The sequence below is a fragment of the Sturnira hondurensis genome, unplaced genomic scaffold, assembly GCF_014824575.4.
Source record: "Sturnira hondurensis isolate 20B ecotype Veracruz unplaced genomic scaffold, ASM1482457v3 Scaffold0007401, whole genome shotgun sequence".
Taxonomy (NCBI): Eukaryota; Metazoa; Chordata; class Mammalia; order Chiroptera; family Phyllostomidae; genus Sturnira; species Sturnira hondurensis.
In genome coordinates, this window is record NW_028080032.1 from 6,038,739 (window position 1) to 6,062,496 (window position 23,758).

Below are 23,758 nucleotides of genomic sequence, written 5' to 3' on the forward strand. Positions count from 1 at the left end.
GCTCCCTGCCCCTGATGGGGGGAGGGGCGCAGTGAGCTGTCTGTCCCTAGAGATGTCCAAGCAGAGGCTTAGTGAGCCTCTTGCCAGTCTTGCAAGTAAAGAAGTTTGGTCCAGATAACTTTGAAGGTTCCTTCCAGCCTCATCATTATAAATAAATCCTCACCCAAGGATATGTCTATTGATTTATAGAGAGGGGGGTGAGGAGAGAGAGAACACAGACATGTCGCTGTGTGAGAGAAACATTGGTCAGTACCCTCCCGCATGCACTCTGACCAGGAATCGAACCCACAACCAACCAACTGAGCCACCAAGCCCGGGCTAAATAAAACCTTTGATTTCTCATCATTCCTGGCTGCCTCCTCTGCATCCATTTCCAACAGCCCCGCTGCATCCATTCACAGTGATCAATCATTGTTCCCACATTCTCTGACCTCCCTGGTACGGCAGCCTCTGTCATGGTTCGTGGTCTGGAGAGACAAAGCTTTTCTTTTCTCCAGAAACATTTACTATTTTGTTTAAATTACAGTCTACATTCAGTGTTATTTTGTGTTATTTTCAGGTGTATAGCATAGTGGTTAGTCAAGCACATACTTTCCAAAGTGTTCCCCTTCATACTTCTAGCACCTCCCCCCCGCCGGCACCACTCATAGTCATTACCATGTTACTGACTAACCTGATGCTCACTTACATCCTCACGACTGTTTGTACCTGCCAATCTGTACTTCTCCTCCCCTTCACCTCTTTCATCCAGTCCCCCAACCCCCCTTCACTCAAACCATCAGCCTAGTCTCTGTGTGTCCATGAGTCTGTTTCTACTTGGTTTATTTATATTGTTCTTTAGATTCCACATGTGAGTGAAATCCCATGGTATTTGCCAAGAGACCTAGCTTTCAATTCCAACTTGACCACCAAGTAGCCATGAAAACCTGAGCAAATTCACTAACTCCTCTGAACCCCAGTCCCTTCCTTTCTCCCTGCACCCTGCAGCTGCTGTGGGGAAGGGTTGTCGTGACTACTGAGGATGAGCCAGCACCCAGCACAGAGTTCCTCAGAACACAGGAGCCTCTGGAGCCCGGTCATCCTGTCTTCACAAGTCCTACTTCAACCTCTTGGACGGCAGGGTTCTCACGGGGTTTACATCTTCCTTATCTGCGACCCCTCCTCCACCCCCAGGTGAGGGTCTCACAGCCAGCAGGCACTCCATCAACTCCTCACTCAAAGCGCTGAGGTACAGGAGCAGGTGAGGTGGTGACATAGTGGCCCACACAGGTTTGCGCCCTTAAGGAACTCGTGTCCTAGTGAGTGAGGGAAAAACCCTGAGCTATTCGAGCTGAACTATAAGGTTCAGCTTTCCTTGACCTTATGACTATTGCTGCTTTAGAATATGTCAAAATAATTGACCTGGATGGACAAAAAGTCATTAAATACGGGAGCACGTCAATGAAGGGGTATTTTCTTTCCCATAGGGTTGTTAAGAGCTTAGAGAGAAATAGAAGCCGTAGTAAAATAATAGTGAGCAGACTGCTGCAATTAAATGTGATTTTCCACAACTTAAGTATCACTTTGAGACAGTGTCAAATTAAAGCATTTCAGAAGAGTGCTGAAAAAAGACTTTTATCTCAGTGAAATGCTGGCACAGGAGGCCTCTGAAGAGAAACTGCCAGGTGCTGTTTTATGTGCTCAATGTGTGGGTACCTAATATTGCCTCAGTGGTTCTGAATTCCACATTGTCTGCAAAATTGCCCCTTCATGAAACTGCCTCAGAAATTACTTCTTAAACGATGCAGGTAGCTGTCAATCTCATCTGTCCTGACCGGTTTGCCTTTTAGAAATGTGGAAATGAAGAAACCCTTTATTTACCCTCGACTTTCCTGGATTTTCAGAAAAGAAAAGAAACCAGAGGGATGACGTTTCTTTTTGTTTGATTTTTAAAAAAAGATTTTACTTATTTATTTTTAGAGAGAGGGGAAGAAAGGGAGAAAGAGAGGGAGGGAAACATCAATATGAGACATTGATCGGTTGCCTCTCGAGCACCCCCAACTGGGAACTCAAAACACAACCCAGGCACGTGCCCTGACCTGGAATCCAACCAACGACTTTTCTCTTTGTGGGAGGACGCCCAACCCACTGAGCCACACCAGTCATGGCTAGAGGGATCATGTTTTAAAATTATGTTGAATGTCTCTTTTTGTTTAAATTGTGAAAAACTAGAAATTCTTGAAGATGGACCTTTTCATTGTCGTGATATATACCCTAAATCCTTAACATAATTTGGTTTAGTTTAAACAACAGTTTCTTACCAATTAAGGCTCAGTAGGATTGGTTTGTAAGTCAGAGAGAGAGAGAGAGAGAGATGGAGACAGATAGACAGGGCCAGTTTGGGGAAGTTGTATACATCTACAGAGAAAGGATTCAGTCTGAAGTTCAACAGATTAGTGTGGCTTATTCCAGGTAGGATCGAGGCTTAGTGTCATTCAAGCTCCTAAGCTTTATTTCTCAGAAAATAATGCATACATTAAAAATGGAGGTAGAATGGAGAAATTTTCCCTAGATGGCAGGAGCTGAGGTGAGTTACAGTTGACAGATTGCATGAACCATACTGGACAAACTTGATTTTTATCAAAGGTCAAAAACATGTAGACTATGGAAACGGACCATTTATATCACATCTCTTATTTATAGAAAATTTTGACATTTTATATTTTTCTAGAACTTGTTTTATTATAAGCAAGTCAAGTGTGTGTATCTACAGATACATGCACATGTGTATACATATATTTAATTATATGAAGTTCCTGCATTATTTCTATAGAATGCAGACATCTGTTTATTGGTTAAAAAATTCCAATGCCAACCTCACTGAAGTGGGTAGGGGAAATGCTGACGTATGCATCTCGGGAAATGAGTGGCATCTGAAGCACTGAGCGTGAAAGGAACTGCACGTAGGACTGTACTCCAGTTGAGAAGGCTATTTTCCCAGGGAGTACAGGTGAACAAGGCTGAGACTGATACACATGTGTGTTAAAGTGGAAGGGCTAAGCAAATACAGGACAAATAGTGGGACCCTGATTTCTCACTTTTGACGTGAAGATTACGGATAAGCAAGGGAATTAGTGGGCTAGCGTGATCCAAGCAGTAATAGAATTGGAGATATCAGTACAAACTCATGTTCGGCTTAATACAGACACAGCTGGTTACATTTAGAATTATTCGTGGGTGTGTGTGGATTAGTATAAACACATACATTTCTTTGTCAGATAAAGTGAAAGTACCTAGAAAAGAAAGTGGCCTGCAGTAGGGACTGGGACGCAAAGTTCCCAGCCCTTGGTGTCTAATGCTGTTCTGCAGGAAAGAAAACAAGGCTTCCTGTAGAAATGGCTGATCCTAGGACTGAGGTAGGAAATCTGTAAGATGATCCTGGAGCATCGAGTAATGCCAGAAGGTAAGGAAGTGCTACACAACAAGCAAACACCTCACCAAACAAAAGAGCGTTGACGGGAGTTTGTCAAAGGGACACAGGAACCAAGTAAAGGATCTCTCAGTGCAAAGATGGAACAATGTGAGCAACAAAATAAAAAATGTAATCTTGGACCATAACCCAGAGTATAACATAAATATTCATGGGTCCATAATAATGAATAAATTAGTGAATAAATAAATGAATGAGGGGAGAAGAGGCAATGCAGAAGAATTACAAATAACTTGTGTAGCTATCCGGCCCTCGAGGAGGGGAGCATAAATTTCCGTTCCTTAAGAGTGTGCTTTCATAGTGACCTCCTTCCAAAGAGCACAGTGTGGGAAGGGGACAGGGGATATGGGAGAGTGACTTTAAATCTGACAGACACTACCTCAGGCATGTGATCAAGGTCAACATCAACAGTGAAATTCATGTTGATAGTAAGTTCCCCTGATGTGATGTGATGAAAATGGCACTTTTCCTCCATGTTTTCCATCCCCAAACACATACACAAATTCCAGTAAAGAGGCGACCTACAAAATACCTGACCAGTACTTGAAAACTGTTGGGGTATCAAAAACAATCAGAAGGTCTGAGAAACTGCCACAGGCAAGAAGACCTCAGGAGACTGTACGATGACTAAATGCAGTTTGGTGTCCTGGATGGGATTCAAGAACAGACAAAGGACACTAGGTAAAAACTAAGAAAATCTGAGTAAAGCATGGATTTTAGCTAATAATAATGGATCAATGATTGTTTTTTTTTAAAGAATTTATTTATTTATATTTAGAGGGGAGAGAGGGAGAGAAACATCAATGCATGGTTGCCTTTCGTGCGTTCCCTGCTGGGAGTTGACCTGCAGGGAACTGGCCTGCAACCCAGGCNCAAACACATACACAAATTCCAGTAAAGAGGCGACCTACAAAATACCTGACCAGTACTTGAAAACTGTTGGGGTATCAAAAACAATCAGAAGGTCTGAGAAACTGCCACAGGCAAGAAGACCTCAGGAGACTGTACGATGACTAAATGCAGTTTGGTGTCCTGGATGGGATTCAAGAACAGACAAAGGACATTAGGTAAAAACTAAGAAAATCTGAGTAAAGCATGGATTTTAGCTAATAATAATGTATCAATGATTGTTTATTAACTGTGACAAACATACCACAGTAATGTAAGATTTAGCCACAGGGAGGAACTGGGTAGAGGGTATTATCTTCTCAATTTTTTATGTCTAAGTCTTTCCTGGATGAAAGTCTATTTTTTTAAAAAAAAGTCTAAGGTAATGTGGGTTATAGGTTAGATGCAAATCCAAATCTATGGAAGTTCACAGGAAGAATATCACTAACATCAATTTACCTTATTGATAGCAAATGTACTTAGTCGTCTGAAAAAAATTTTCACTGACTTACTTTAAAACTTTACATTCTCCAAGTATAATCTACTCAATTTGAAAAACATAACTGATAATGTTTTTCAGCATTTCAATAAATACCTTATGTCTACAAACTTGTGTAATCCTTACAGGAACTCTTTTCATATTAATACATTAACATCAATGTGTTATTAATATACCCCCTTTAAAGATGAGGCCACTGTGGTTTAGTGAGGTTGAATGACTTGCCCAAGTTGGACACTTAGTAAATCATGAACAACAATTTGAACTTCGGAAGTTTGAATCTTGCACACAGTCTCAACCCTGTGTTGTACCCACCAATATTGATAGCTAAAGATGAATTTTATTTTAGACAAGTTGATTTGTAGACTATTTTTTAGGCAAAAATTTAAGATCAGAGGCTGTTAACTATTGGATATCCTGTTAGTTGTGATTTAAAACTTGCAAAAAACAAAAAAAGAAAAAAAACATGTCAGTAAAAATTCTCTCCAAAGTAGAATTTGACATACTGTTGGAACAGGTTAATGAACTAAAACATCGGGTTCTTGCCTGAAAAACTGTTTCTACTTATCAAAAGNTGTGTTGTACCCACCAATATTGATAGCTAAAGATGAATTTTATTTTAGACAAGTTGATTTGTAGACTATTTTTTAGGCAAAAATTTAAGATCAGAGGCTGTTAACTATTGGATATCCTGTTAGTTGTGATTTAAAACTTGCAAAAAAGAAAAAAAAAACATGTCAGTAAAAATTCTCTCCAAAGTAGAATTTGACATACTGTTGGAACAGGTTAATGAACTAACACATCGGGTTCTTGCCTGAAAAACTGTTTCTACTTATCAAAAGATATCCTTTAATGCAAGTGAACATTATGTCCAAGGCATTGACTTCTCATAAAAGGATTTTGAAGAAAAATATTTTCCCCCATAAAGACATGGACTTCTCACCACTCTTACTCTGGTATGGGTGAAATTCACGTTAAGATATGATAACATCTCAAAGGAGCTTCTACCATCTTCAACCAAAACAGGCTCAGTCTAGCAAATGTTCTTTTCCATAATGTGAACGTGACTTTCAGATCAAGATGGGCTCATCAACAGGTTAGCTCAAGGAACTTAAGTATGTACTTTTTAATTTTTTTAATGTACCTTTTTAAAGGTAAAGCCATTGACAATTTCTAAATTTAATGGAGCATGGAAAGACCTGAGGAAGATGAAAGCACCCAATAAATGGAGCCTGAAAGCCTACAGTCATAGAAGACACATGAGCCCTACTCCTGTGGCTGCACTGCTGTGATGGGAAAGGAATCCCGGGGCTCCAGCTCCAGGCTCCGTGTGTTGATTCCTTGGCATTGGTTTCAGGAGGGGCCTTCATGTGACTGGTGCTGGATTTCCTTGGGTTTAACATCACCATGTTGTCAGATCTGGTCATGATCTCTCTCTCTCTCCTCTCTGAGTCTTACTTTGGCAGTTGCTCTTTTTCCACTTTTTTTTTCCCACAGGGAGAATGCTAGAAAAATATAGGATGTAAAATTCATTCTGCTTTCATTTAGACTCCTCTCCTCTTGGGAGACAGTTGACAGCTATACTGAAGATGAGATGATGTAGGGAAAGGCTCGGCAGTGGGTCACTAAGCCACTGTTACAGAAATTACGTGCATCCACGGAAGATGAGGCTACCAAGACTTCTTCCCACACCAGGAGTGCCAAGTGCTTTTCTCACACTTTTCTGGATAGTTCCATGAGGTGTGTGGTAAAGATGAAAGGTCTGATGGAAGGTGCAGCCACAAGGAGGGGCACCTGGCAAGGCCCAGAGAGGGAACTGTGTCCAAAGCCTCTGCACCCAACATTTCAAAGCATAACATGACAATCCAGGTGAGAGCAGTAATCCTCTTAGTACCAAGTCTATTTTCATTTCAAGCCAGTGTATCATTATACACATCCTTAGTGAGGTGAGTGCCAAGAGAGGAGAGCAAGAGGCTCCTGGAAGTTCATTCTAAGCCTCTGCTCTTTTTACCATCAGCAAGACGTGTCATCTCCTGATTCCAGCAAGTGGGGATATCAACCCTGTCCTGCCTTGCTCAGGAGACTGTGGTAAGAATCATGGGCTGGCCTGGCCTCTTCCTCACAGAGCTGTCGGAGACCCTTACCCAAGTTCCCCAACCTGCTTCGCTTTTATCTGATGTTTTTAAATACAGTTGTGGGGGAAGGTAAGAGCTTACATAGGCTGCAAGTGTTAGGAGGTTGAGGGTTCTGTAAAAGCATCTTGGAGAAACAGGGAAGGAGGCCCAAGCCTAATTCCTATTATATGTTTCCCTGGCCTCCAGCAAAGCCTCCCCTGGATTAAAGAGGCCCTTTGTAGATGAATAGGGGCTGCCAACAGGAAGGCACAGCTAGGGCAAACTGACCCACAGATGGTTCAACCCTGTGTGTACCAGCCAAGGGCCAATGTGGCAGACAGTAGCTCCTGTTGGTGTCTTAAGTCAGAGTCATAGATACAAGATAATTGTGGGGAGGTGGGAACTCATGGTACAGTTCCACCCAAAGAAACTTGAGACATCCCTGAGCCATCAATTCCATCTGTAAAATGGGCATGGTGTCCAGCTCACAGGGTTGCCTTGGAGAAAGGGTCTACCCTGCATAGTGCTAGGAGCCTAAGTCCTCAGTACTTCAGGACTTTAGCCTTCCCTCTGTCTTAATCCATTAGGGCTGCTATAACAACATACCTTTAACTGGGTGACTTGTAAACAACAAAAATGTATTTCTCACAGTTCTGGAGGCTGGAAGTCTGAGGCTAGGGAGCCAGCATGGTCGGGTGGGTAAGGGCCCTCTTCTGGTTTGCAGATGGCTGACTTGTATCCTCAGGTACCAGAGAGGGAGCGAGCAAGCTCTCTGGCTTCTCTTACAAGGGCACTAATCCCCTTCATGTGGGTCTCATCTTCATGACCCAATTACTTCCCAAAGTTTCCACTTCCAAATACTATCACCTGGGGCATTAGATTTTAACATGTGAATGTTTGGGGGAGGGGACAAGCATTCAGCCCATAATACCTCACCCTGCAAGGTGAACACTTTGGAATGGACTAGTGACAAAACCCAGCCCCTCTCACAGCAGTAGGAGCCCTTCCTACTGCCAACTCTCCAGCCTCAGTCTCAACACTGAGCTCTTCTAAGTCATGAAAATAACCAGTCCAGAATGTTATGGGCTATAAAGCAGTTGGCAGAAGACTGATCTGGGGACTCTTCCTGGCAGTGACTGGTGTGATCTGGCTTGTCCTGGAGACCCTGAGCCTCTATCAGATGAGAATAATACCAATCCTCAGGCAAGGTGGCTTGTGTAACAATAAAACAGCATCTATTAAAGTACTATATTGCTAACGGAATGGTTGAATGGCCAAAGGCACAGACATCTGTCTAGAAAAATATTCAGAAATAAAGAGGGGACAACTCCTCACTGGGAAGGAAAATCGAGTGATTGGAGGATAGTCCTGTGGCCTGGGACAGAGTTGAGATGAGGAATCCAGGATATTTCCATAAGAAAGTGAGCACAGTGGCTCTGTGGAGACCACATGCACTCTGAGGCCGTGAGCATCCTTGGGGGTTCCTCATTAGGAGGTGAGAAGGGATTATGCATTTACCACCAAATGATCCTTTTCTCCTCAGGTTCTGCAAAACCCACAGACCCACAAACCAGAAATTGCTTCTCTTTTGTGTTTAACTCAATTTTCTGTGTGGAAGCTGAGATAGAGTATGTTTTCACATTTATAATGTAATTTCGTTACAGAACAGAGCAGAGAAGTATTCAGGAAAAACCCCGGAGGTGGAAGTGCCTTTGTGTCTGTCTTGCCTGCGGACAGAATCAGTATTCCCAACATGGTTTTGTTGAAGGAAGTGCTTCCAGAAGATTCTTATCAGCAAAGCTGTGTTGGAGGAGCAGCCTGGTGCAGAGCTTATCCCCTCCACACCGTCTTCTCACTGCATTGCTAATTTTCACAGCCTCTTTCTTTCAACAGCTCTATTGTTTTGTTTGGGGCCTGCAGATATCCTAGGATTTTTTTCTTTTCCCATTGGTAAAGAAGGAAAGAAAGGTAAAGTTCATTGTAGAATAGGGTTAGAGTGATTTACTCCAGATAGCTCTAAAAGAAGCCTGTGTCAAAGGTCAAGCCATGAATACAGAAATAAATGGGAAGTTGCAAGTTAATGGTGCTCCAGTTCCCAGAGGTGCACCTGGAGGGAGTGTCCTGAGCAAGACAGCTCGTCCAGCCCAGGAGACCACACCTTCCTATCAACAAGGAAACGATTCTGACTCGTAGCAGAGGCATCATGCTACCACAGGACCCTTTTTCTCGTCTGCAAGAAGAATCAAGGAAGTCAAAAGGGACATTTGAGAACTAACTGGGAATCTTCGAAAGCAATGAAATACTTTCTGATTATGTTAGAAACAGGCTCTTAAACTTTTTTTTTAATAGGGAAAAGAATTCAGCTGGAATGACTTGATATTTAGTAGCCCCAAAGCATTTGTTTTGGGTATATGTCCTTGAATTATTTTTATTTAAATGAGTTTAAGATAAATATGAATATCCTGTCCCGCTGGGGACTCAGGCAAAGCCAGGCTGATTAAGAGGTACGGTGATTACGAACAGGTAGCTGTTGAGACTAATTATACTTGAGCGTTTATATTTCCTTAAATTTTGCTCTAATAGTTATTTTTACATGTCCATGATGTATGTAGATGTAGTAATTTATGATTAAGCCTTGAACTGTGATTATTAAATGTGACACTTTGCTCTTTTAATATTTGCAGTTCCTATTTTTAAAGTGCAGTAAAGTGTACAATATCCCTTTGGCAGCATGAAATTTGCTTAATTAAAAACTCAGCTGTTTTTGCATATGTCCCTACTGGTCACATGAATTTCAAGTACATCACAGTTGAAAAGCATTGTTAGGCTAGGTAGCTAGATATTAATGGAGGAGGGAAGCAAAGGGAATCAGACATTGTTGAGCCTGATACATGGGGGAGCTGAATTGGACACTGAGCCTGCTTGCTTCACTCACTAGGAAATTTCAGCATCCCCCCCCTCCCCCGCCCCCCGTACCAGGGCACCGCGTCTGTTCTCAACAGATGACTTTGGGGAGGATAGAACAGTAAAGGGGAAGGTAAGCACACGAGCAGTAGAAGCCAAGAAGTCTTCAGACAGAACCTTAGAGGCCCATCTGTGTAGCCTGGGGAGACCATTGGATTGGTTAAGGGACACGGAGCCACGGAAGATCTAGGAAATGAATTGGTTAGGGGGAGGTCCCAGTGTAAGCCCGAGAAAGACTGGGAAATTGAAGGGGCTCCTGGTCCTTTCTATGCCCGACATGATATAACCTGAGCCTAACAAAGACAAAGACCCTTTCCCTCTCTCTCCCGGTAACATGCGCTCACCCTGTGTGTTTGCCTGTTCCCTCTCCATAGCCGTGTGGGCCTAGCAGCCACCTGGGCCCTCAGCAGACAGCATGGGGCTGGGCACAGCACCAGCCAGGAGCAGACTAATCCACCCTATCAGGACAGAGACATGGACTGAACCAGTGTTGTAAAATGTCTGGACACTGTCCGATTTCTGGGCTGGCTGAAAACAAGGCTGGGCTTTTTCCACTGTGGGAGAGGAGGAGATGAGACATTGGGAAGTGGAGGTAGCCTTCTATTTCCACCCAAATGAACCTTACCATGACACAGCCTCATGTACGTGGGTCCCTCAGAATGCTTCCCTTGTGAACCTGTGAAAGAACCCCATGTTCACCAGCAAGAGAACCAATGTTTGTGATTCTCAATCCGATTATTGTTGAACCTTCACTGCATGTACACAGGGGAGCAGTAGTTTGAAGTCACTGCATACTTTACTGAAAACATACTACTAAAAGGAGATAGAACTGGACCTATAAGAAATGCAGACATTTAGGACAGAGTATGGTTAAGACTGCCAAGCAGTTCCGAAGGCTCCACACCCCTATTTTGGTGACAGACACAAGGATAAGCAGTTTGTATAAAAGAAGGTGAACAGCACCTGGATAGAGCCCCAAGATGCCCAGGTTTCGGGACCTGCATGACAGTGCCCTAGATTACTTCCAAGGAGAGGTAGTTGGCTGCCAATGACAGTGCCTGTACGGATCGAGGGACATGTTGTCCAGACACTGTTCTCCCATACCCTTGGTTACCTTAGGCAGAGGCTATGACGCTTTGATTTCGTCATTGCTAAAATGCTGACTCTTCTGCCTCCCCCCCGCCCCTTTTACAGAGTTGCTGTGAGGACAGGCTGAGTTCAGGGCGCCTGAGTGTGTATAAAACAGGGATCAAGTCTTCTAAGACTTTTGCATTCCCCTCTCACAACGTTTATGGGACTGTACTGTAGCTCTTTGATGACATAAACGGAGTGCAATAAAGGCACACGATATAGAACACCAGCACGTTGTTAAGTGTAAGACCACCTTTCTGGTTCAGATTAATGGGAAGAGGCTTAGTTCTCATCTCCTTCCTCAGAACTTGACAACATTGCTTAAACAGTGGTGTGCTAGATAGGGGTGGCTCCTGCCAGCTGTGTATCTCCCCCCAACTCCATGTTCAAAGCTGCGGGAGCTGGTAGCTTGAAATTGGTCTGGCCATGCTGGGCATATTTATACCATGGAAACTGGCAAATGCTACTATGATCTTGTGATAGAATGAAAAATACAGTTTGGTCTTTATTCCTAGTTCCTGGCACAAAACTTCTAAAACCTATGGAATTTGCTGAATGATAGAAAGGAGAGGAGCATCTTTTGTTATTCACCCTTTAATCATACTTGAGTTTATTATGCTAATGAGGTGACTCTTAGAAGGCCCCTATCTAGGGATGGTGCTTCAGGATGGGTGCTGGTTGCCAGCTGAACCCAAACCATTAGAGAGTTGAAACTTTCAGTCTGACCCCTGATCTTCAAGCAGGGAAGAGTTAATCTGGGGACTGAGTTAATCGCCAGTGGCCAATGAGTTAACCAACCATGCATACATAATGGAACCTCTGTACAAACCCTAAATGATAGGGTTTGGGGAGCTTCTGGGTTGCTGAATGCATGTGCATGCCAGGACAGTGGTGTACCTCAAACTTCACAAAATCTATGCTCAGGACCCTTCCAGATCTCTTCATCTGGCTGTTCATTTGTATCCTTTATAACATCCTGTACAATAAGCCAGCAATAATAAGTAAAGTTTTTCTCTGAGCTCTGTGAGTCATTACAGCAAATTATCAAACCCGAGGACAGGGTCATGGGAACCAACCATTTGTAACTTCGTTGGACAGAGTGTGGGTAACCTGGTGATGCACCCCTTTTGATTGGCATCGGAATCAGGGGGAAGGCAGTTTCTGAAACGGATCCATTCACTTTTGGGGTCTGTGCTAACTTCGGGTGGTTAGTGTCAGAATGGAATCAAATTGCAGAATACCCAGTTGGCGTCCACCGAGGACTGGAGGATTGCATGGTGTGGAAAATCTACACATTTGGTATCAGAAGTGTTCTGTGGGTAGAAACAGATCATAGTAGAAAGTACATATCAGGGCTTAAAAAAATTTTAGGGAGCTACTTGTTATGTATTTACTGACCTACCACTGTTTAGACTTTTTCCTGTGCTTATGAATAATTGTGGTTATGTTTATAAGCTGGGAGAATCATAAACTTAATGATTTGGGGGACTCTGGAGTGAGCTGAAATCCAAAAGAAAAGCTCCCAAATTTACTTGCAAATGCATATTCACCTCTTCCTATATTGGCAGTGCTGAGACAGGCATAATCTTAGGTCCACCTCCATGAAGTCACCCTGAGTGGAGTTGGAGAGGTCTGGGTTCAAGTCCTTTCTCAGCTGTTATGGACTTTGTGGCCTTCGGCAAATGACTTGATTTATCTAGCCCACAGAATATTTACTTGTAAACAGACACAAACACCTACTCCTCACAGACTTATTAAAGTTAGGTAAGTTATTGCATATGAAACATTTATCATGGGACCTGGCCCATAGCAAACTCTAAAAAAGGAAGGGCAGCTGTCAGTCAAATTGTCCTTGTGATCACCACCCTCACCATCAGGAGGGGGGCTGGGGATCGTCGTGATGACTCCCACCTATCTGTGAGAAATCCTTCCACGGTCACAGCTTGTTTATCCACAGTTCATTTCATCTTTATAAACCCTGGATAACCTTGGATTCTCTCTCTATTGGACTCAAAAAATCTCTTCCTTTTATCCCATGAACAAAACTAATAATACAACCAGGTTCAAACAGCAGGTCAAGTGTTAGCATTTCATAGGTTCAAATACAGCATCCAGTTAAATTTAAAACCACTGCACCTCACTGTCACTGGAATTACAAATATACTGAGAAATATGTAAAAGGAACAGAAATTTGGAGACCAAAATAGTATGTCATTACTAAGACAGAGGATGTAGTGTAGTGCCAGAGGGCGTAGAGGAATTAAATGAACCTGCTTAATAAAACTCCAGAACTGGACAGGCTTGAACCCCAGTCCCAAGCCGTGCTACATGGAAGCTCACTCCAGACAAGAGGCAGAAACATGTGAGCTGCTAGTTGCAGCCAAAAGGAAGGGGGAAACCGAACAGAGCATGTCCAGATCAACCTTCTAGCACTTAATGGTCATAGAAGTTACTCAACCTCCCCTGGAAGGATGGATGGATGGATGGATGCATGGATGGAGTTCTGCCTTAAATAGGACACTTTCTGTCTTCTTATCTCACTTGAAGGAGGAAGACCAAGAATTGATTATGCAACCAAGTTGATGCATTTTGCACATATGTTAATTCACACTTCTGAGGAAATAAAAAGTTTTCAAGGGCTTCAGTTCTTTGCAGGAGGAGCCCTTTCATTCATGTACCTTCTCACATTCTCATGTGAGAAATGCCTGTTCATTGCTCGCACTGGAGACATAATCCCTCAGCCCAAGGAGTTCATAGTTGGATGGAATAAACAAGCATATAAACTCATTATCATAAGACCAAATGATAGATACTGTTGTGAAAGATGACAAAATTGCTGTGGAAGGATACTATACCTGAAAGGGCTTTGCAAGGGAACTAAGAGTGAGGGCACCTTTGCCTGTAAGAGTTTTCTATATCTCTGAATGGATAATGATATGGAAACACACCCACATCTTTCCATAACTATATTGTAATAACTATATATTGTGAGGGAAGGTTCTCTTTAATATCACTTTTGCCCTAATTTGCAGCCCCATATCTTACTTGGTTCATCTTATGATAGCCAGTTTGGCGTATATTACTAACACTCCCCACTCTATGGCTGATTCACGTGTTAACTCGTGTTTTCATTTCATTTGAATAAAAAATGAACATTTTAGAAAATCACAGCTGGTCAATGAAACTTCCTTTTTGTTTACACTGTACCTACCAAAGTCATTCCCACCCTTTAGTTCATTGGAATCTCCCATTTCCCCAGTGATACTGGCAGAGTTGACTCATCCATTTGCAACCCAAGGTGCCACCTTGCACAATTCCAGGGACACCTGGAATTGTTCATGTTGTAATCTGTGTTGTTCTCAGCCCACTTTCCTTCCTCTTTGCCTCCTGTTCTGCCACCCAGACCCATTCCCAGAACCCCCACGCTGCCCTTCTGTCCTCGTACAGGATATCCCCATGACCCCTAACCCTACACCCTCACTAGACTCCAGTACTCCATATCTATTCTGGGAAAACCTATCTGCTGTCCCATTATGGGTTGATTAGTTATTTATTACAAGTTACTTCTTTTGTTACTTTTGTAATATTTTGACTTATTTTTAAAAATATTTTATTTATTTACTTCTAGAGAGGAAGTAAGAGAGGGAGACAAGTACCATCCATGAGAGATCTGTAGATCAGTTGCTTCTCACATCCCAGCCCCCCACACCTCCCCAACCTGTCCCCACCCGGGGACCTGGCCCACAACGCAGGCATGGGCCCTGACTGGGAACCAAACTGGCAACCTTTCTGTCTGCAGGCCAGTGCTCAATCCACTCAGCCACACCAGCCAGGGCAGTGATATTGTGATATATAATAATAAATACATATTTGATCTTCCTCCTGTTCCTGCCAGAGACCTACTAAAGCCCTTGGGATTTACTAAGTGATAAGAGCAATTGAAGTGTCTTTCATTATTCATAATAAGCACCTTTTAACCTCACCTGAGTATCTAGGAAGTGACTTTAGGAAAGCCCCGAGGCTGGTTGTCAGGGGAACCAACCTGTGATTAGAGTTTGGAACTTTCAGCCTGGAGTGACCTCCAGGAAGGGAAAGGGTTGAGTTAATCATCAGTGGTCAATGTTTCAGTCACTCATGAATATATAATGAAGACTCCATAAAAATCTTTAAAGTAGAAAGGCAGCTATGCTCACCACTATACCACCAACGCTAAAAATCCTTAAAGTAGGAAGTTTGGAGAGCTTCCAGGATGGCAAACATGTGGAGGAGCTGGGGGAGAGAAGCACCTGGAGAAAGCACGGAAGCTCCAGACACCTTCCCACACACTTTGCCCTATGCATCTCTTCCATCGGGCTGTTCCTGAGTTATATCCTTTTATAATAAGGTGGTCTCATAAATAAACTTTTTCTGAGTTCTGTGAGCTGCTCTAGCAACTTACTGAACTCAGGGAAAGTTGTGGGAACCTCTCTGATTTACATCCCTGTAAGTCAGAGTACAGGTGACAACCTGTACACTTTTGATTGTCTGAAGTGGGGACAGCCTTGCAGGGCTGAGCACTTCACCTGTGGGATCTGACACTAACTCCAGGTAGTACTTAGTGTCAAAATTGAATTGAATTGTGTCTGCAGAGAATCAGAGAACTACTTGGTGTGGGAAAACCCTCACACTTGGAGTACAGAAGTATTCTCTGAGTGGACAGAACAGAGAAGCTCTTTTTCCCCTTTTTCCTATGCTTCCCAATTCATTTACTGATGTTTTACTTGGATCTTGGGGTTGAGGGGCAGGGGGGACTGGACTTGAACCCAGAGAAGTGTGTGGGGCTAGAAAATTCCAGGCCAGGAATTGGCAACCTGGGCAGTAGTTGCCATCCTGCCATTTTGGGGCAGGACGATATTTTAGGCATCTGTAGCCTCTTATCCCCCATACCCACAGAGAGGCCACCTCCTTGCATAAGGCAATAACCTCATGTATTTTAGGATGAGTCTTCACCAAAGGCAGGATGCTGGTCTCAGCCCTGCAGGGAGATGAGACCAGGCATTTCACAGGATTAGTTATTGTTTGGTTCTGTTTCTCAGTAGGTTAATCTGCTTGGTATTTGCAGAATATGAGTACATATATGGAATGACAGAAAGATCATATGTAATATACAAAAGTAGTTCAAATGCTGGTGGAAACATAATAGAGTGACATGATTTCATCTGGCTTTAAAGTTGGACTTAATTTCTTTTTTCTGCTGAGTCTGGGTTGCAGGGAAATAAAGACTTGGATATTCATCCACATGTAATTTCAGTTTCTATGTATCACTGCAAAAGGGTTTTTTCCCCCTCTCTTATTTTTCTTCCCTTCTATTTGCAAACATTGCAATTCTATACTAGGGAAGCTCTTAAATGATCTGTCAATTTCCAGCCATTACATTTCCCCAATTATAAACTAAGAATAGATCTGGGTTTTATTTTTTTATGCTCTAGCTTCAAATGAATATATCCCAAAGGCTTATAATAAAAAATCTGAGTCTCATGCTCCAAGTTCTGCTCCCCAGAAATGTCTAAACATTTGATTTTCTTCATCTTCTATAATTTTCTAAGTAATGTACTTAAGCCATAATCTTATTATTTATCAATTTTAAGTAATCTCGTCTCCCTGCTATGCTAGATGAAGAGTTAACTTTATAAATTCCCAATCCCATCTTCTCAAAGTGGTTATATTCGTATTTTACTTTATGACTAGTCACAATTTACATTATCATGGCTTTTTAAAGATTGCGTGTGGCACAGGCTTTAGTGGGTTGTGAAATCATTCCTTTTCTTTAGTAAAGTGGTTACAGTCATCCCTTTGGGTGGGATAAACCCAGCTGGTGCCGACAACCTCTTCAAGGAGAAAAACCCTTAACTGTGAAGGGCGGGCAGAGGGATCTGGGCACCACACCAAGCGCCGACCTCATCGCTATCGCTACGGTCACCAGTGTGCACGGTGGAGCTCAGAGAAAGCTTGGTGACTCAACAGATACTCAGAAAAATGCTTTCTCTGCATGTGTTGTCCTTGCTCCAGCCAGGGGCTATAGGAACAGGGTACATCCCCTTCGACCAGCATGGCTCTTGGAATCATGAAGACCAGGATTTACATCACTGTAGCCGACAGAATAAGGCCTCCATGGTGGTTCATTTTATGTGTCAACTTGACTGGCCTAAGGAATGCCCAGGGAGCTGGTAAAACATTATTTCTGGGTATATCTGTGAGGATGTTTCCAAAAGAGATCAGCATTTGGATCTGTAGACGGAGTTAAGAAGATCACTCTCACTAACGTGGGTAGGTACCACCCAATCCACTGAGGGCTAAATGGAACAAAAAGGAGGAGGGGCAAATTTGCTCTTGTTGCCTGACCTGGCTTCTCCTGCCCTCAATCAACAGCACTCCTCGTTCTCTGGCCTTCAGACTTGGGCCTGGACTTACATCATTGGACCCTTGATTATTGAGCCTTTGGAGTTGGACTAGGATTTACATCATTGATTCTGTGGCTTTCAGGCCTTCAGCCTTGCACTGAATTACACCACTGGCTTTTCTGGTTCTCCAGCTTGCAGACAGCTGCTGATCGTGGAACTTCTCAGTTTCCGTAACTGTGTGAGCCAATTCTTACAATAAAAGTAAACAAACAAATTCTATTGATTCTTTTTCTTTGAAGAATTCTGACTAATGCACCTCAAAACCCATGCCCTGATCTCTGAAATCTATAAATATGTTACCTTCCATGGCTAAAGGGGCTTTGCTGATGTGATTAAGTTTAAGATTCGGAGGTGGGAGATTATTCTGAAATAGCAAGGTGGGCACGAGGTGATCTCCAGGGTCCTTAGAAGGAAAGAGTGGCAGGTGAGTCAGAGAAAGAGATGTGATGATGGAGTCAGAGATTGGAATGATAACACTTTGAAAATGAAGCTACAAGTCAAGAAACACAGGCAGCATCTACAAGGTAGAAAAGACAAGAAAATAAACTCTCTCCAAGAGCCTCCAGAAAGAACACGGCCCTGCCAACACCTTAATTTTAGGACTTCTGACTTCCCAAACTGTAAGGTAATAAATTTCTGTTGTTTTAAGCCATAGGTTTTTGGTATTTTGCAGCAACAGGAAACTAATGCAATCAAGGTTCTGCTGCTTGTTCCCTGTGTGGCTGTATGGGAGCAACTCACCTCTCTCCTCTGAGTTTCTGTGAAATGGGGACAACAAGGACTTATTCACCCCTTGACTGAACTCTACTCAGGCTCCTCTGAGCCTTCTTACCAACGAAGTCATCTTTGGCCTGCTGACCCCAACTTTAGTAAAGAATCTGGCTGAACCAAGTTTTAGCAAGAATCCTACTAAGTGAATTTAGTGAGACTCTCCCTTAACATGTAATCATGTTCCTCTTAATAATAGTCCACCCACAGATTCTCTTACTCCACGCATTGGCTGTAAATTGGCATGAGAGTAAGGGTAGGATGGGGTGGGGAGCTGATCTCTGCTGCCTAATGGGACATTGAGGGGCCAGCTAGGAGGCTCGGAGACCACTGCAATGGGGGTGGAGGGCAGTTATGGTTCTGACCTGGGTTTGAATTTAAGAGGGAGGCAGTGAAATAACACAGAGGTTGGAAGAGAAGACCAATACGTTGGAAGAGTTTTTCTGATGGGTGACTGCTCTGAGATGACACAAAGGAAAAGGAAGAATTGAAGTTACTTCAATGTGAATGCCCAGCTCTCCAGTTCACTTGACCTGGAACCGTTTCAGGAAGGTTGATGGCAAGGTGAGCTCCCAGGTAGTGAGGCCCTCCTGAGTGCCAGGTACTCAGCTCTGCACTTCACATATGTTTATTCCACTTGACCTTCCCCAGATCCTCATTTCATGGATGAAGAAACTATCAAGCAGAGTTAGTCAGGGCTTAACCATGATGCCACTCAGCCTGCCTTTAGAATTCAAATGATAAAAGGTGTCCAGGCTGCTGCTCCTGGCTCATCCTAGAAGATAAAGGTGTCTATGGTTTCATGGAGGAGCAAATTGGGAGGCCGGCATAAACCTCAGATGGAGAGGCCCATGCTGCTTATGGTTCCCAGACGACATATATTTTCAAGGAGAAGTTGTGACGGCTATTGTGAGCTTTGTCAAGTTATTGAAAGAACCCAACAAAACAGCTTCAGAACCCTGGCCATAGGGCTCAGTTGGTTGGGGCACTGTCTGTGCACGCGAGTGTCACAGACCCTATCCAACAGAGTCCGCCTGTTGTGGTTGACGAGGAGAATCAATGCACAGGCGACAACAATCCTGTGTGGAAAAAGGGAACAGGCACGCCTACTCTCTCAAGGGGAGCGTGCCTATGGTGCCTCGGCCACTCCCTCAAGAGGGGAGCGCCCCGACCCTTGCCTAGACAGGCTTTTATTGTTTTCCTGGGGTCTTACATCACAGAAAGATTTATTATCTATCACATAGAATATTATTGCCGACATTCTAGGTACAATCAAGGAAATGAAAATAACATGCAAAGAGGAATGGCGATGAGCTCATTAGCTCTGTCCTTGGGAGAACTCATACAGGCTTTGGAAATTACCTTGAAGATAGACGATACACATTTGTTGTTTTAGACCGGGGTGATGGAGTTTCAGCAAGAGCAAGCCATAACAATCTGTATGCATTTTCTAGGCCTGATTCCCACAGGAAAACTCGGTTTGAAGGTCTGGCTCCTGCCCACCACTTCGTTTCTGTAGGTTTTCCATACAGAGCTGAGTCATGTTTGCCAGGCCAAGACAAACCGGCCCCCTACATGCAAGGGTTTCCGGTTAGATCCTCCATCAGGGCATATATACCTAGGGTGTGGCTTTGATCCCTGGTTGGGGCAGGCAGGGGAGGCAACTAAACAATGTTTCTCTCTTTCTCTCTCCCTCCCTCTCTCTCTAAAATCAATGGAAACATGTCCTCGGGTAAGGATTAACAACAACAACAATAATAATAATAAGTTATTCTTTTTTTAAAAAAAATATTTATTTATTTATCTTTAGAGGGGAAGGGAAGGAGAGAGGAAGAGAAACATCAATGTATGGTTGCTTTTGGTGCATCCCCTGCTGGGAACTGGCCCCTGCCGGGAACCGGCCTGCAACCGGCCTGCAACCCAGGCATGTGCCCTGACTGGGAATCGAACCGCGATCGTCTGGTTCGCAGCCCGCGCTCAATCCACTGAGCTACACCAGTCAGGGCCCAAGTTATTCTTTTAAAAGTAGCTTCAAATTGGTCACCAAGGAGTGTCAGAGACTGGCTGAATAGGCCATGAGAGAGGAGGGCTCGAAGGGAAAGCCAGACCCATCCAGCTCTCCTGTCAGAAGGTTTCCAGATCAAAGAGCTGTCAGGGATAGAGCACAGTTTCAGAATGGGATTGTAAGACATGCTCAGGCACAGCACCAGTTAACTGTGACGTGGGATAGGAAAAGACCAGTTATATTCACTGCGCTTGCCTCCAAGTTAGAAAGTTCTATTGCAGGTGAAATATTTGATTCTTCTGCTCATAGATTTTTTGCACTAGAGTAACTTTGTAAATAAGCCCTTGCTGAGGGCAAAAATATAAAAAAATGTGTTTATGCAATCTGCTGTGTCTCCTCCTGTAATAATCAGGATTTGATTGGAGAAGCAGAACCACTAGGAGAGACATCTAATAGCAGATTCAATACGGGACCATATGCGACTGTGGGAGCTTTGAGAAGACATTGCTTCTGCGCCTGCCACAGCAGGCAGTCAGGAAGGACACATGGGTGTGACGTGGGGAAAGCAAAGACAAATGGGGCCCTTCCAGGATGAAGTGGAGCCTGCATTGCTCTACCACAGCCACAAGCCTCCACCTTCAAGGATGGGGGGTCTGCGTGAGAAGCTGGTGCCCAGTGTCATAGAACTGCACATGCACCTGGCCCAGGAGCTGCAGAAGCTGAGTGAGGACTGACAGCAGCTGCTGGAGTTGTGGCTGGGCTGTTGCACCTGTCACCAGCAGATGAGTGACACCATGCATGAGCACCAACAGCACCCCGTGTCCTGCACCAACTGTCCAACAGCACGGGGAATACGGCTGCTGCTTCATTTCCATCTGTCCAACCTTACTTTCGGACGTCTCCTGTGATGCAGGCTAACCTGGACCCATGCAACAAAGGGAATTCTGGGAAACCCAGTTCCAGCTAAGCCAAGATCACACAATCCAGATTCCCCATGGATCTTGGCTATGTTGGGAGAAACCACGGATGGAATGTTTCTTGGGCTGGCAAACTGTCTTCAATGAACTAGCCAAGTGGTCAGGGCAGTATGAGGGAATAAAAGAAGTCAGCTGGCCTATGGAATCTGTTGGTGGTAGGAATGAGAAGCTTGGAAGCCTTAGAGAGAAACCATGGCTCAGATTACAAATCTCAGCTCCACCACTAAGGGGCTTTATATGATCTGCAAATTCCCTCAACCACAAGGACCAAAGGAAAGAACCAGATCACTGGACATCTCAAGGCCTTTGCAGCTCTAAGTTTCTCATTCTCTGCATTATTTCACTTGCAAAATGTGGAAGTGCTGTAGTCCTCAAGCTTGCAATGGCCTCTTAGGTCACTTTCAGGGCCCCATCACCACTGCACTAGGACCATCACAGCACCTCCTCAGAGACCACCACCCCTCACCCAGCAAGAGTGTCTGACCTTAGACCAGAGGTGTCAAACTCATTCTCATTAGGGGCCACAGCAGCCTTGAAGTTGCCTTCAAAGGGCTGAATGTAATTGTAGAACTGTATAAATGTAACTACTCCTTAACTAGGGGCAAGGAGCTTGGCGCTGTCACTGGGTAGAAACAAGGTGCCAGGCTGGATAAAACAAGGTGGAGGGCCGGATTCAGCCCGAGGGCCTTGTGCTTGCCACCTGTGCCTTAGACTCTTGCAGGTGCAGCAGATGGAAATTAATAGGACTAGTTGCCCCAAACACACTGTTTTAAATGGAGAGAGCTACAAGCAGTCTGCCATTCAATCCCAGATCCCTATGGACCATTCAGATTGGCCTGGCCAAAGGGAGAGTCGAAACTGAGAAGGACAAGGAATCTGGGCCTGCTTGACCCAGGAACCACCAGTAAGTGAGGAGAGGCCAGACAGGGCCATGAAAAAAATTGTACAAGCTGGTGGAATTGTGGCCTCCCCGGGGGCAAAATGAAGAGCAGTGGACAAGCAGGGCCCAGTCCCTCCTCTTGGGAAGGCTTAAAGGATTGTTTTGCGGCTTGGGAAAGATGACATTATCTCCAGTTCAATCTAAAGCCTTTGCAACCACTGGGGTTTTTTGCTTCCTTGCTCATTGATGGAGGTGCCTCTGTGCCTCTTAATTATGCTTCACAAGATTCATGTTTTAAAGATACTAATAATGAACCAAGAGACAGAGATTTTGACAAAGATACACAGTAGGACACTGGGAAGGGAGGGAAGGAGGGAGAAGAGTAAAGGACAGACATAGAAGCTGCCCTGCCCTGGCTCTTTCACAAAGACCAGGGACCAGAGTGTTCCAATTGACAAGGCCTAAACCATGCAGCCACCTGGGACCTGGCCAATCTGCTCTGCTCCATCTGAACCACAGAGCTGAACCTGCGGAACCAGCGTTCCCTGTGGAAAATCAAGGTACTGTTACCAGAGGAGAGAGATGGACAAGGGACGGAAAAACACAAGGGATGTCAACTACCCTCGTCCTTTTGTAGAATCAGGTGATAGATTAAGCCAGATTTCTATTTGCCAGATTTACCTGATGTGGTATCAGCAAGTGTAGGGACTACGGATAAACAGGCCCAGACCCTCACATTGTAGGAGGACTGTCTCAGCTTATTCTGCCCCGCCACCCTCACGTTCTCTTCCCTTCCCTTTTTCTCTCTTACCCAAGACTTCCTGCTCCCTCTCAATGCACATATTTCCCCCTTTGCTTCCTCTCCTTCTACTCTCTTCCTCTTTATTTCTCTTTTACATTTTCTCTATTCCCACTCCTCTCCTTCTGCCTTCCCTTCCAGCTCCTTCTCCCACCCATACTCCCTTCTCTGTTTCTCCCTGTCTTTTCCCTAGACCCTGTGCTGTCTAAAGCCAAAGGATTGAAGAGTTTCAAAAGCCTGTTACTCCTACGACCTTATGTTTGCCGTGTGTCAGTGTGAATAAAATTCAGTAAATACACATGTTCTGACTGCAGACGTGGCTCATCTAAGCTCCGTAACATCCGTCCAGGAGCTACAGCGGAATCCCAATTGTCCTGTGTGCAGGAAGATCTCCTCCCAGAAAAGTGCAATGTGGAGCCCAGCAACTGGCCCTCCATGCTGTGGGGAGCACAGAGAAGTGCAGGACAGGAGTTGTGTCTTCACAGTCATTGCTGTCCAATGAGCCAAGACCTATAGATGGGGTGGCCATGCATCCCAGTTTACCCGGGACCACCCTAGTTTTTACCTATTGTTCTTGCAAAATTATTAATATCACTCCTTTTCCCTCTAAAAACACCCAGGTGTGGATTATTATCTGCAATTTATTATTGTACATTCACCTTCCATCTATAAGAAACATTAACAACAGCTCAGAGTGGCCACGGTGAAATAAGCCTATATTAGAAGACTGAATTCTTGTTCTAACTCAGCCACTAACTTGGGGAGATTTGGGACAAGTCCTTTCAGTTCTCTGGGCCTCATTCGAAAATGAGAGGTTGGAACTG